This window comes from Loxodonta africana, chromosome 6, assembly GCF_030014295.1.
Source record: "Loxodonta africana isolate mLoxAfr1 chromosome 6, mLoxAfr1.hap2, whole genome shotgun sequence".
NCBI classification, from domain to species: domain Eukaryota; kingdom Metazoa; phylum Chordata; class Mammalia; order Proboscidea; family Elephantidae; genus Loxodonta; species Loxodonta africana.
Genome location: NC_087347.1, coordinates 5062625 through 5078161, shown reverse-complemented (window position 1 = coordinate 5078161; position 15537 = coordinate 5062625). Strand labels below are relative to the sequence as shown.

Sequence of the window (15537 nt, the reverse complement as noted above, 5' to 3'; positions counted from 1 at the left end):
ATGCTCCACTCCTGGCCTTTCTTCTTTATGGTAGTGAGGTTCCCCTCTCACTGCCTAGGATTGCTCTTTTTAAATCTAAAAGTTTGGCAAAACTGACCAATCCCCTACAAGGGTTCCATGTTCCTTATTTGCATAGTCCCACCCCCACAAGGACTCCATGCATCTTATTTGCATTATTAGTAGGCTGTCCAAGCCCCTTGGTGGGTTTGCAAAGTCCCACCCAGTCATTTTGTGGGAGTCACAAGACCATGGCTACAAGGGCCATATAAAGTAATTCATTACACTGCAGCAGCTAACAGCAACAACAACAACAACAGGAATCAGTGCGGAGGTGTTCACGTGTCTCGGAAAGAGCAATCTTGGGATGAAGCTTTGCGGGCTCAGAGGAAACTGGGAATCAGTTGCGAAGTGGGTTATGCATCGCAGCACTCCAGCGGTGTGCTTGAGTTGATGCCCAAACCAAAGAACCAAACTCACTGCTGTCGAGTTGATTCCGACTCATGGTGACCCAACAGGACAGAGTAGAGCTGCCCCATAGAGTTTCCAAGGAGCACCTGGCAGATTCGAACTGCTGACCTCTTGGTTAGCAGCTGTAGCACTTAACCACTATGCCACCAGGGTTGATGCCAGAGCTGGTAAAAAAGGGGCGATGGGATGAACCTTGATTGCATGTGCAATGGGGACTCATAGCTGCCTCTGTGGAAGATAAACTGGAGGGAGGCTTGTAGTTGTTGTCAGCTGCCATCAAGTCAGTTCCAACTCGTGGCGACCCCGTGTACAACAGAATGAACTGTTCCTCAGTCCTGCACCATCTCCACCATCGTTGATATGCTCAAATCCATCATTGCCGCCACTGTGTATTCTGAGTGTTTTCCACCTTAGGGGGCCCATCTTCCAGCACTGTATCTGGCAGTGTTCTGTTGTGACCCACAGGGATTTCTTCACTGGCTAATTTTCAGAAGTAGATTGCCAGACCTTTCTTCCTAGTCTGTCTTAATCTGGAAGTTCCACTGAAACCTGTCCACCATGGGCGACCCTGCTGGTATTTGACATACCTGTGGGGTAGCTTCCCTCATCATAGCAACACACAAGGCCCCACAGTGCAACACTGTGGAGCTGAGGCCTCCTTCCTCCCTGTCTGAGGTGCTGTTGTCCTGTCTGTGTCTGGTGTGTGGAGACAAGCCTGGCCGGTGTCAAGCCCGACACCCCGGCTGGTCCACGCCCCCCATGATACAGGAAATAGTTCTGCACATGGTGCCGCAGAAACGTTGTTCTCTCCAGGGGAAGGCACCACTCAGGGGCGCTGCAGGAATAACGCAGTCAGGCCAGCGGCGTTCACACAGCCACCACCGTTAGAGCTGCTGAGAGTCACTATGCCTGCGGTTAAGCGGTGTGGGGTTGGCCTTCTGAGAGCAGTGGCTATCAGGCACCACGTTGCCCATGGCCGCTGCCTGGTGCCCACTGCCTCTTACGCTGAGGACTTAGGGAGAGGGAGTGAGCGCTGCCGGCGCCGACATGGACACTGAGCTGAACATCGAGCTGGTGCTCTCACTTGTGACTGGTCATCCCCCAAGTAACCCTGCGTGTGGACATCTCCACCAAGGTGCCCGCCGGCTGGGAGAGGCGGAACACTGGCCGGGAGAAGGACCAGGCTGCTGAGTGGCCGAGCCTGAAATGCTGTGTCTGTCCAACTCCGGAGTCCCAGATTCCAGACAAGGACCAGTGAGGCCAAACAGTCAAGGGCAGGGGGCACAGCCACACACTGTTCAGTGGGAGCCAGAAGGGCACGGGGCCTTCCTGCTCCTCTCCCATCTTCACTGAAATCTTTTTATTCTACAAAGTTGCCTGGCAGAAATCAGTGTTGTGAGCCCCTGTCTCATATCCAAGGGTAGCTTTCACTCTCTGTTACATACAAAAGGGCATTACTGAGTCAAGCCTTTTGTCAAGGGGCAAAGGAAGGTGCTGGACTCTTACGTCTTCATTTGGACTTTGCCATAAATGGCATCTGTGGCTGCTTCTCTCTCTTTGGCTCTGGCCCTCCTCTTGCATTTTGTGCGTGTTCATTGTGCAGGTGCAAACGTTTGCGCTCGACCGCTAACCTAAAGGTTGTGGTTTGAACCTGCCCAGCGGCACTGTGGAGGAAAGGTCTGGCAATCTGCTTTGGTAAAGATCATAGCCAAGAAAACCCTGTGGAGCAATCCTACTCTGCACGGGATTAACTCAATAGCAGTGGGTTTGGTTGTAATTTTTTAGTCGTTCAAAACCTACTTGTCCCTCATGGGGCGGAGTCATCAGCTAGCTCCAGTCAGCCTATCAGCTGACCTAGAAGTTTCTGGTTACTCAGATATGGAGGGTTATAGGAGCTTCTTTGAAGTGGTAGCAGTTAAGTTGTTAAACCAACTTTGAGAAATCAGAGCCCCCTAGGTAGAATTGTTGAGGGGACTGATTTTAGCTTAGATCAGTGGTTCTCAAAGTGTGGTCTCCAGACAGTGCTATCTACACCACCTGGCAACTCCTTAGACCTGGCTGGTTCCCAGCCGGGTGGGGTGGCGGTCCTACTGTGTCAGGGCTCGGGCGTAGGACCCAGCCATCTGGGCCTCCCCAAACCCTCCGGGGATGCAGACGCAGCTTGGGTGAACTGATGCCCTTGAGGACCTGATCGTGGAGGTGGCGGACGGCCCTTTTCACTAATAATCCCTATTGGGATAGTCTGTGTTGAACGTTTTAGGTCCACCTCACACTGGCCAGGACAGCTAGCGACTGTACCCCTGTCTAGTCATAGGACATAGAGTGGAGAGTGAAAGCCAGGAACGATAAACCCTTTTCCATTCACACCTATAATTGTCCCCTTGTTCCCATGCACCACTTTTGTGACTTTTTCCACCTCGTGTTCCTCCATTTACTTCTTTTATGATGTTTGCACTTGGAAAAAATCCTTTGAATGGTCCCGGGATGGAGCTCTGACTTTGTTGGACACCATCCTCGCGATCAGGTTGCTTCGCCCGCTGCCAGAGCCATGAGGTCGCATCCCCTAAAAAGACAGGCACCGCGTCCAGGAAAGCTCAGCTCCGTTTGGTGGCACTCTACCAGGGCTGAGCGACTTGGACAGTGTGTGCAGAACATTCTCCCGTGTGGCTTTCCTTCTGGGGCATGCGGTTTGGACCAGAGGAATTTAGGTGTATTAAAATACCCTGCCAGGTACAATAAATAGCTGCCTTTGGCTGACCTTAGCCTCGTGGAGGTGCCATGGCTCTGCAAAGGCTGTGCACACCCATGCTGTGGCTAGCTCCATGGTGTCAGCCCCCTACTCATGGCGACCCCATGCACAATGGAATGAAACGCGGGCCGGTCCTGCACCAGCCCTGTGATTGGTCCAAAGGTGTTGGCAAGACCTGGAGTCCTGGCCAGCGTCCCAGCAAGTAGGAGAAACAGTAAAGGCCACAGAGCTGGGCTGAGAAGTGGCTGCGGCAGGTGCCCCTGCAATTTGGTGTGCTCTCTTCTCAACTTCCCCCCAGAACCAGCAGCGGCCGGAAGCAGCATTTCTCCATGTCCCAGTTTAAATCCCACGCAGCCAAAGAAAGCTGCCCTCGCTGTCCTTACACAAGCGGAGACAAGATACACTCAAGAAGATAATTCTGTGAATTCCTCTGGTTTTTCATTTTTGCTGGAAAAAAAAAAACCGCTTTGTCATTGAGTCATGACCCTAAGTGTGTCAGAGTAGAACTGAGCTCTGTAGGGTTTTCAATTGGTGAGTTTTTGGGGGTAGATTGCCAGGCCTTTCTTCTGAGGTACCTCTGGGTGGACTAGAATCTCTAACCTTTCAGTTAGTAGCCGAGTGCGTTCACTTTTTGCGCCCAGGGACTCCTAGTTACTATTAGTTCCATATTGAAAGTAAAGAAACTGAGTCGTTGAAAGAAGTAACTTGCCTTATTTACCTGTGGATGTTTTCCTTTATTTCTCACAGTTTAATGTAATGCTCAGGTCATAGAGGTTCCTGACAGTCCTGTCTTTCTTGTAAATTTTACCCAGTTTTCAGTATCACCAGGATCCCTTTTCCTTGGTTGACTTTTTTCACTCTGAGTGCTTCTTTCTTTGATGTTAATATTCAAAACCTTTCTATCAGTCAAGATAAGCTAGGTTATAATGCGGTAACAAATACCCCCAAAACCTCACAGGCCTGAAACAACAAAGTTTATCTCATGGCAGCAGGGCCTCTGCTCATCGTAGTCTCTCAGGGACCCAGCCAGAGAGAGCTTTTGTTCTCACATGTGTCCACCGTCCTTGCAGTGACGGGATGCCGTGATGGGCTGTTGCCTGGCTCCTGACACTTCTGCCCAGAGGTGACACCATTTCGGGCCACACCTAACATCAGGGGGTCAGAGAAGCACCATCCTGCTGTTGTCCCTGCAGAGGCAATCTGGAAATATTGGATGAACAGCTCTAACGAGGATCACATGAATATATACATATACATGTACATATGTGTATATACATGTGTATGTATGAATATATGTACTGCAATGGGGTTGGGTTTTTTTTGTTGTTTTATATATATATGTATGTTGTTGTTAAGTGCCATCAAGTTGGTTCCAACTCATAGCGACCCCATAGGGCAGAGTAGAACTGCCCCATAGGGTTTCCAAGGAGCGGCTAGTGAATTCAAACTGCCAACCTTTTGGTTAGCAGCTGAGCTCTTAACTACTACACCACGAGGGCTCCATATATACATATTGTCTCAGTCATCTAGCGCTGCTATGACAGAAACACCACAAGTGGGTGGCTTTAACAAACAGAAATTTATTCTCTCACAATCAGGATGCCCGCTCCAGGGGAAGGCCTTCTCTCTCTGTTGGCTCTGGGGGAAGGTCCTTGTCATCAATCTTCCCCTGGTCTAGGAGCTTCTCCAAGCAGGAACCCCGGGCTTTCTTAGTGGTATGAGGTCCCCATGTCTCTCTGCTTGCTTCATTCTTTTATATCTCAAAAGGTGTTGACTTAAAACACAACCTGATCTTATAGATCGAGCCCTGCTTCATTAACAATCGTAGAGGTAGGATTTACAACACAAAGGATAGTCACCTCGGATAACAAAATGGTGGACAATCACACAGTACTGGGAATCATGGGCTAGCCAAGTTGACACACTTTTTGAGGGGCACAAGTCAATCCATAACACATATATAAATATGCATATATATATATATATACACATGTTGTTAGGTGCCGTCGAGTCGGTTCCCACTCATAGCGACCCTATGTACAACAGAACGAAACACTGCCTGGCCCTGCGCCATCCTCACAATTTTGTTGCTGTGCTTGAGCCCAGTGTTGCAGCCGTTGTGTCAATCCATCTCAAGGGTCTTCTTCTTTTTCACTGACCCTCTACTTTACCAAGCATGATGTCCTTCTCCAGGGACTGATCCCTCCTAATGATATGTCCAAAGTCTGTGAGAAGAAGTCCGCCATCCTTGCTTCTAAGGAGCATTCTGGCGGTAATGCTTCCAAGACAGATTCGTTTGTTCTTCTGGCAGTCCATGGTATATTGTATTCTTCACCAACGCCGTAATTCAAAGGTGTCAATTCTTTTTTGATCTCCCTTATTCATTGTCCAACACTCACATGCACATGAGGTGATGGAAAACACTATGGCTTGAGTCTTCAAGGTGACATCTTTGCTATCTTAACACTTTAAAGAGGTCCTTTGCAGCAGATTTGCCCCATGCAATGCGTCTTTTGATTTCTTGACTGCTGCTTGCGTGGGTGTTGATTGTGGATCCACGTAAAATGAAATCTTTGACGACTTCAATCTTTTCTTTTTTTATCATGATGTTGCTTATTGATCCAGTTGAAAGAATTTTTGTTTCCTTTATGTTGAGGTGCAATCCATGCTGAAGGCTGTGGTCTTTGATCTTCATCAGTAAGTGCTTCAAGTCCTCTTCACTTTCAGCAAACAAGATTGTGTCACCTGCGTAATGCACGCAGGTTGTTAATGAGTCTTCTTCCAATCCTGATGCCCTGTTCTTCTTCACATAGTCCAGCTTCTTGGATTATTTGCCTCATCATACATATGATACACATACACACACACACATTTTCTCTAGAAAACGATATCGATTCTGTTTCCTGGAAAGCCCTGATGCGTTGCCCTTCCTTTCTCTTTCTTTGGTACTTTGTGGCAGTGTGGCAGGTGAACAAATACAGTCCCCAGTGCCTGTTGCTCTAGAGTCCTTTATCTCATGACCACCATTCTCTGTCACCAGCGCTCCACTGCTGTGCCCAGCCCACCAGTCCTCCTGCCCTTATCTGCCTGATTGTCTCCTGCAGCCCGCCATTTCTCCTGGTTGCACAGAAATAGCAGAGCAGAGAGCAGAGCCTGTGAGCCTTGGGCAGCCTGTCCTGTTCTGTCCTGTCTTGTCCCATGCCAGGTTTCCCATTCCATGTAGACGCGGTCCCCTGCCCCACAGCCATCTGAGGCTCTGAGTGCATGTCAGAAAAAGGAGCCCCTCCCAGAGGAAGACCCAGCCCCAGGCACCCTGGGTAGGAGGAAGACCCAGCCCCAGGCACCCTGGGTAGGAGGAAGACCCAGCCCCAGGCACCCTGGGTAGGAGGAAGACCCAGCCCCAGGCACCCTGGGTAGGAGGAAGACCCAGCCCCAGGCACCCTGGGTAGGAGGAAGACCTAGCCTCAGGCGCCCTGGGTAAGAAGAAGACCCAACCCCAGGCACCGTGGGAAGGAGGAAGACATAGCCCAGAGGCACCCTGGGTAGGAGGAAGAAGCAGTCTCAGGCACCCTGGAAAGGAGGAAGACCCAGCTACACACGCCCTGGGTAGGAGGAAGACCCAGCTACGGCACACCATGGGAAGGAGGAAGCACCCCTTCTGTGGGTGGAACAGCCTGCAGGGTGCATGGCTTGTGGCTGGTGGGGCAGAGGGCTAGGCGTCAGCCCTGTGGCCAGGCTGCAGGGTGGGAGCAGTGATGCTGGCTGGAGCATGCTGTGTGTCCTAAGGCGGCACAAGGTGTGACTTCTAGTTAGCGCCTGTTCTTCCAGATCCTGGTGTGAGATGTGTCCTTGTTGATGCCGCAAGGTGTTCCTTTTTTGTGCTTTCAGGTATTTTCATGAGAAGGTGGGAAATTCATCTGGTCTGGAGTCATGGGGGAGCCCTGATGACACAGTTGTAAAGTGCTTGGCTGCTAACCGAAAGGTCAGCGGTTCAAACCCGTGGGAGAAAGACGTGGTAGTCTCCTTCTGTAAAGATTACAGCCTTGGTCCCAGATAGAGTGGGAGAAAATCCCAGATGGAGCAGAAGAGTACAGAGCAGAACTCAAATTCACGTAAAAAGACCAGACTTAATGGTCTGACAGAGCCTGGAGGCACCCCTGAAACTTTGGAACCCAGACACTCTGTTAACCCAGAACTAAAACATTGCCGAAGCCCACTCTTCAGACAAAGATTGGACAGGACTATAAGACAAAAAATAATACCCGTGAAGAGTGTGCTTCTTAGTTCAGTCAGATACACGAGACCCAGAGGCAGGACGAGAAGGCAGAAAGGGACAGGAACTGGTTGAACGGACACAAGAAAACCAGGGTGGAAAGAGGAAGTGTGTTGTCACATTGTAGGGATTGCAACTAATGTCACATAACAGTATCTGTATAAATTTTTCTATGAGAAATTAACTTGAGCTGTAAACTTTCACCTAAAGCACAATTAAAAAAAAAAAAAAAGATTACGGCTTTGGAAACCTTATGGGGCGGTTCTCCTCTGTCCTACAGGGACACTATGGGTCAAAATCAACTCATCAGCACCGGGTTTGTTCCCACGCTAAGGTTCTCTCTGAGTGACCTAATGCTTCTCCACCAGCCGTGACTGAGGAAGGCCGAGAGCACCGAGCCCTGCCCTGGGCGTCCAGTAAAGCACGTGTGTCTTAAGAATGTGGAGACTAGAAGTAGCTGCAGCCGCCAGCCTTGCTTTCCTGGCATCTGCAGTTCTCCTGACACCCTAACGCTCCTCTCACCCTACTTTCAGGATCACTCTTTCTGAAATGGTGGGACAGCGTATCAGGGGTGCGTTGCTTCCGAAGCAGCCGGGAGTTCAGTGCAGCCTGGAGTGGAACAAAGACGCCTGCTCCCTGAGCTTCTGTATCAGCTCTTACAGCGTGTTCTGTGAACCTGGGCAAGTCACGTAGCCTCAACCCGTATTTCAGTTGCCTTCCTGTGCTGAGCAACTAGGGCAATACTTTGCCTGAAATTAAGTGGTTTATCATCTCTTGAAGCTCTGGTGGCATAATGCTTTAGAGCTTGGCTGCTAACCAAAAGGTCAGCAGTTCGAATCCACCAGCCACTCCTTGGAAGCTCTATGGAGCAGTTTTACTCTGTCCTGTAGGGTTGCTATAAATCAGAATTGACTCCACTGCAATGGGTTTGCTTTGATTTTTTTCCTTTCCGGGTGTGATGTTGCAGCGAGGTGTGTCAGTCCCGCCGTGCTCACTGTCGTAAAGGAATTCTCAGAGCAGACATGGCTGAAAACGAAGAGCGAGGCTCCCTTCCTTGCTCACTTCTGTGGTCACAACCGTGGCCGCCCGCCACCTCCGTTGACTTCTGGGGGACCCACAAGAAAGACTCGCTACTCATGCCTGTCCGAGGGGCCCCACACTGACCTTGGGTCTCACTCATAGCTGGCCGGAGCAGCGCCCTCTCCCACCCCAGAACAAGTGTTATTTCATTCGCTCCAGTCAGCTAAGAGCACTGTGAGATTAGATGCAATTTTGGGTCAATCTCTGGGTATCCTCGGTGTCTTTTTAGATTGTGTTTAATTTTTCTAGAAGGAAGATTATGTTTTTCAAGTGGCTGTCAGTGGCAGATGACGAAGGATCTTGGCATTTTTTACCTTTTATTTTGTTTTTCTGATCAGAGCCTCCACCCTCACTCCCCGTGGTCTGGAGCAGCCAAGGAGGCCGTGTCACTTTTGGGCCAGTGGCATAATGGGGTGACTCCCGGTTGGGGTAGGTGTAAGAGAGAATGGGGAGTTGTTCTGTAAGGACTGTTGCCATATAGGAGATGAAGGGCGATGCATAAAACATGTTAGAAAATTAAGGAAAGAGAGAGATTGCTCTTGGCCGCTTTCTCCCCCGAGGCGACCTTAAACCGGCCCCGCTTGCCGTTGAGCCGACTCTGACTCTCGGTGACCCCAAGTGTGTCCGCGTAGAACTGTGCTCCATAAGGTTTTCAGCGGCTGATTTTTCAGAAGCAGACCTTCGGGTCTTTTTTCCTAGGTGCCTCTGGGTGGACTTGAACCACCAGCCTTTTGGTTAGCAGCCAAGCATGTTAACCATTTGCACCACCCAGGGACTCCATGGTGACCTTAAAACCAACCAAAAACCCACTGCCATGGAGTCGATTCCGACTCATAATGACCCTATAGGACAGAGTAGAACTGCCCCGTAGAGTTTCCAAGGAGCACCTGTTGGATTCGAACCGTCAATCTGTTAGCACTTAACCACTATGCCGCCAGGGTTTCCGTGGTGACCTTAGAGGCAGCAAAAAATCCAGGAAATTCTTGATAAAGTATAACTGGTTGGCAGGGCTGGAAGTACTTCCAGGAAGTGAGTGTGAAAGCAGAGACTATAAAAATGTATATAAAACACAGGAACAGATTACCCAATAGGCATGGTAAGCACAGTGCTTACCTTGCTTACCAGACCATCTGTAGTAACCAATTTCACGTTTTTTCACCACATCAAAGATTCTGCTTCTAGATATGGCTGGCATCTGTCTCCCTCCCAGCCACACAGCACCTTCCAACAGAATCAAAGCCTCTTTTCAAATTTACAACCCCTGACAGAGGTGGGTGACCCAGTCAGCAAGGTAAAAAAAATTTTTTTTAATTGTTCACTACAAATTAGTAAGTACAAGTGAGCCTGTGCTTACCTTACTTACTGGGTAATTTGCCCTTGATAAAGCAGGTATCTTTGAGATGATGGAAATATGCTGAAATTGGATCGTGGTGATGGTCGCACAGCTCTGTACATTTACTGAAAAGCATTGAGTTGTGCACTTAAAGCAGGTAGTTTTATAATAAGTAAGCTATACCTCAATAAAACTGTTAGAAAACACTCAAATGGCCAAGCTTGCCTTTAGTCTGTGCTTGGCGCTCACACCGAGGCAGTCTGCCCAGTGCCCACTGCCCCAGCCCATTCAGGGAGTGGCTGCAGTTTGGGCCGGGGTCCCGTTGAGGTGGGCTGAGCTCCTCCATACCTGCATCACCTGTTCGGGGCCTCGGGTAGGGAACCCCTCTGTGCTCATATCACAGTTTTAGAACTTGATGTGTTTCAGTCTAGACACAGTGAGCTCACCAGAGGTGGTTCTGGACTGGCCCAATTTCAGCCACCCACATGAGCAACACTGAGTAAGACCTTCCCCACACTGGGGCCCTATGAACGACTCCAGCCGGTGACGGCATGGTTGGCTTCCCTCCACGTCCACTGGCCATTAACTGGGAGGCACTTGAGGGGGCTGAGGGCGTGTGGCCGGTCCCTCCACACCCACGCCTGCCCCTCACTGCTGACATTCCCACCCACAGAGGTGGCTGCCCAGGAAGAAACAGCTGCTCTGCCCAAGTGCGAGTCTGTAGAGAGGAACTTGGGCCTTCTGGAGGTGCAGTGGCTGTTAAATTAAACACTGTCTGTCTGGAAATAACTCGGAGGCGGGCTTTGGTCTTAGCACATCCCTCACCTCATTTCTTCCTATGTTGGCCTTGTGGAGTGTGCTTGGCACGGTGTCTTTATTAACAGGGTGCCTGCTGGGGCAGGCGTGGGGGAGGTTCCCCTCCGTTTCGGGAGCAGGGAGGCATTAGGACCGCTCGGTGACTTGATGTAGAGCAGCTGTGATTCAGCACCACCCTTTACTCTGACCCACACATAGTGAAAAAGCACCCACGAGTGGTCTGCTCAGGCCAGACAGGTACAGTTGCCGACTACTTTCCTAGATTGATGACATCAAATAAAATGACGATCATAGCTTAGTGCTGGAAGGGGTCTCGTCCATGGCCGCCGTCCAGTCGCCCTCCCCCCCGCCCCCGACTCATGGCAGCCCCACCCACAAAGGAACGAAACGCCACCTGGTCCTGTGCCGTCCCTGTGAGACATCACCATGATCAGATGCGAATCAGACTGTTGTGATCCACAGGGTTTTTGTTTTGTTTCGTTTTTTATTGTGGTAAAACACATACCACAAAACATTTCCCTTTCCGCCGTTTGTACGAGCCTGATTCAGGGGCATTAGTCACACTCATGAGCCCAGCTGCCATCCCCACTGTCCGTTCCCATTTTTTTTTTTTTCATCGCCCTTAAGGGAAGCCCAGCGCTCCCTAAGCAGTAACTCCCATTCCCCTTCCCACTGCCCTTTGTCGTTGTGTTAGGTGCCTCAGAGCCAACTGCAACTCATAGGCCCTATATGTGCAGAGTAGAACTGTGCTCCATAGGGTTTTCAAGGCTGTGACCTTTTGGAAGCAGACTGCCAGGCCTGTCTTCCGAGGCACCTCTGGGTGGGTTCAAACTGTCAGTCTTTTGGCTAGTAAAAAAAAAAAAAAAAAGTGAGCGTTTAATCGTTTGCACCACCCAGGGACTCCCAGGTACCTGGAGCTGTCGATTCCAACTCAGAGCAACCCTCTAGGACAGAGTAGAACGGCCCCGTCGGGTTTCCAAGACTGCCATCTTTACGGAAGCAGACTGCTACATCTTTCTCCTGAGGAGTGGCAGGTGGATTTGAACCACCGACCTTTCAGTTAGCAGCCAAGCACTTAACAACTGCGCCTCCAGGGCCCCTTCCAGGTACCTGTACACCTGCAGACTAGGAGTTGCCAGGATTCCTTTGGGCAAGTGTAAAATCTGGCTGAGGACTTGGTCCCCGTGTGCCCGGGGTGCATCTGACAGCCTGTATGAGCGTCACGTGAGAGTTTGTCCTTCAGGGCTGTGGTGTGCCATGTCCTTGACCCTACGCAAGACAAGGAAAAGTCCTTTTTTTCAAGTTCAATGACGGAATGTATTTTTTTCCTTTCTCCGGGACTTGAAGATGCTAAAGCTGTGTCACAACTGACCTGAGACACTTGTCTGCCTGCATCTAAATCCATTGGTGACACGGTGAAACCAGGACAGCTGCAGGCGCCCACTCTAGATCCCACTATTTATAGCAAAACCTATTTTCTCTGAATTAAAATGCATCGGCTAACATGAAAAACTGGTACTGGTTTCACGAAAGTGGTGGAAATTGTTGGTTTTAAAAAATGATTGATAGTGACCATTCTGTGGGACGAGAGGGGAGAGCTGTGCAGAAGGACCTCCCGGCTCCCGGTGAGGGTCATGGTGTGGTGGGTGGGGTTGGAGCCAGGGGAAGCTCAGGGGGAGCTGCAAGTGCTGAGTCTGAGGTAGCTGAGGGCTGCCCAGATGGAAGCGGCTTCCAGGTGCTGGGACGTGCTGGCCTGGACTGCAGGGCCGAGAGGGAGTCACCAGCAGTCAGGGATGGTTGACGCCATGGGGTTCCGTGAGAACCCGCAGCAAGATCGGAGGAGTGGAGGGCTGAAGACGGAGTCTTGGGGACCTTGGATGAAGAAGGGGAGAGCAGGGGCAGAGACCTCCGGAGGAGACTGGGCAGGAGGAGCCAGGGGCCAGGGGAAAGGGAGATCAGCAGAAAGACCCGAAGGGCGCCGGTAGGAGAATGCCGCTCATACTTGCATTTGGGAGGTCCCTGGGCCCTGGCAGAGCGGTTTCAGTGATGATGCTGTGGAAGTGGAAGGCCCACAGGGGATGGGATGTGGGAGGCTGGGAATGAAGCCGTTGAAGGGCCCAAGGCCGAGGGCTGGGTTCACAGCAACGAGAGTGCGCAGCTGTCCTGCGAGACTGGCTGCTTTCTCTTAGTGTGGTTCCATCCACACATGTGCCTGCAGCCTGCCTGCCCAGGTGTACCTTCTGTCCTGCCTGCCCAGGTGTGCCTGCTGCCTGCCTGCCCAGGTATGCCCACTGTCCTGCCTTCCCACGTGTCCCTGCTATCCTGATAACCCAGTTGTGACTGCTGTCCCACCTTCCCAGCTGTGCCTACTTCTGACCTGCCCAGGTGTGCCTACTATCCTGCTTTCCAGCTGTTCCTGCTGTCCTGCCTGCGCAGGTGTGCTTGCCTAGGTGTGTCTGCTGTCCAGCCTGCCCAGGTGTCCCTGCTGTCATTCCTGTCCAGATGTCCCTACTGCCCTCCCTGCTCAGGTGTCCCTGTTGTCCTGCCTGCCCAGGTGTGCTTGCCCAGGTGACCTTGCTGTCCTGCCTGCCCAGATGTCCCTGCTGTCTTGCCTGCCCAGGTCCCCCTACTGTCCTGCCTGCTCAGGTGTCCCTGATGTCCTCCCTGCTCAGGTGCCCCTACTGTCCTCCCTGCTTAGGTGTCCCTGCTGTCCTGCCTGCCCAGGTGCCCCTGCTGTCCTCCCTGCTCAGGTGTCCCTGCTGTCCTGCCTGCTCAGGTGTCCCTGCTGTCCTGCCTGCCCAGGTGTGCTTGCCCAGGTGTCCTTGCTGTCCTGCCTGCCCAAGTGTCCCTGCTGTCCTGCCTGCCTAGGTGTCCCTACTGTCCTGCCTGCTCATGTGTCCCTGCTGTCCTGCCTGCCCAGGTACCCCTACTATACTGCCTGCTTAGGTGTCCCTGCTTTCCTCCCTGCCCAGGCGTCCCTGCTGTCCTCCCTGCTTAGGTGTCCGTGCTATCCTCCCTGCCCAGGTGTCCCTGCTTTCCTCCCTGCCCAGGTGCCCCTGCTATCCTCCCTGCCCAGGTGTCCCTGCTGTCCTCCCTGCTTAGGTGTCCCTGCTATCCTCCCTGCCCAGGTATCCCTGCTTTCCTCCCTGCCCAGGTGTCCCTGCTGTCCTGCCTGCCCAGGCGTCCCTGCTGTCCTGCCTGCCCAGGCGTCCCTGCTGTCTGGTCTGCCCAGGCGTCCCTGCTGTCTGGTCTGCCCAGGTGCCCCTGCTGTCCTCCCTGCCCAGGTGTCCCTGCTGTCCTCCCTGCTTAGGTGTCCCTGCTATCCTCCCTGCCCAGGTGTCCCTGCTTTCCTCCCTGCCCAGGTGCTCCTGCTGTCCTGCCTGCCCAGGCGTCCCTGCTGTCCTGCCTGCCCAGGCGTCCCTGCTGTCCTGCCTGCCCAGGCGTCCCTGCTGTCCTGCCTGCCCAGGCGTCCCTGCTGTCCTGCCTGCCCAGGCGTCCCTGCTGTCCTGCCTGCCCAGGCGTCCCTGCTGTCCTGCCTGCCCAGGCGTCCCTGCTGTCCTCCCTGCCCAGGCGTCCCTGCTGTCCTGCCTGCCCAGGCGTCCCTGCTGTCCTGCCTGCTCAGGCGTCCCTGCTGTCCTGCCTGCTCAGGTGTCCCTGCTGTCCTCCCTGCTCAGGTGTCCCTGCTTTCCTCCCTGCCCAGGTGTCCCTGCTGTCCTCCCTGCCCAGGCGTCCCTGCTGTCTGGTCTGCCCAGGGCCTCTGCTGATGGCTGTCACTCAGCTTTTGATCTACAGCTGATTTCCAGCATCCAGCTACAGCAGTTCTTAACCGCGTTCCTAGAACGTCTTGGTTTTCAGCAGTGTCGCCCGCATCTCCTGTCGGACATCCAGGTCCACCCTGTGCCAGTCTCCTAGGGCCGCCATAACAAAGTCCACAAACTGGAAATGTATTCATTCAGAGTTCTGAGGCCAGAGTCCTGAATCAGGGCATCAGCAGGACCATGCTCACTCCAAAGGCTCTAGGGGAACAGGCAGTCCTTGGCTTGTAGCTGCATCACTCCATCATCATGTGGCACTCTCCCTGTGCCTCTGTTTTCTCTTGTTATGAAGACAAAATTTTGGATTAGGGGCCACCCTACTCTCCAGTATCACTTCATCTTGACTGCATCTGCAAAGACCCTATTTCCCCAAACAAAGTCTTACTCACAGGCTCTGGGTGGTCATGAATTTTGAGGGAATACTCTTCAATCCAGTAAAACTATCCGTGGAGAATTCAACAAGGATCACTTCAAGGCTAGTAAGCTATATTGCATCAGGAGAGTCTGCTGCAAAAGACCTTTTTAAAATATCACTTTGAGGACTAAGGTGCATCTGACCTAAGCCACGGTGTTTTCAATTCCCTCATATGCATGCGAAAGCTGGACAATGAATAAGGAAGACCAAAGAAGAGTTGATGCCTTGAATTATGGAGTCAGCAAAGAGTATTGAATATACCATGGACTGCCAGAGGAAAGAACAAGTCTGTCCTGAAAGAGGTACGGCCAGAATACTCCTTAGAAGCGAGGATGGCAAGACTTTTGTCTCACGAACTTGCGACGTTTTATCAGGGGAGGGACCAGTCCCTGGAGAAGGACATCATGCCTGGTAAAGTAGAGAGTCAGCAAAAAAGAAGACGACCCTCAACGAGATGGGTTGACACAGTGGCTGCCACAATGGGCTCAAGCATAACAACGATTGTGAGGATGGTGCAGGACTGGGCAGTGTTTTGTTCTGTTGTACATGGGGTCGCTATGTGTTGGAACTGACTTGACAGCACCTAAC

General features: G+C 51.9%; 1 protein-coding gene across 3 annotated transcripts in view; it reads left to right on the top strand.

The window, feature by feature from the left end:
• LRRFIP1 (LRR binding FLII interacting protein 1) overlaps positions 1 to 15537 on the top strand; it is a 155165-nt gene that overhangs the window by 12989 nt on the left and 126639 nt on the right. The window lies entirely within an intron of this gene.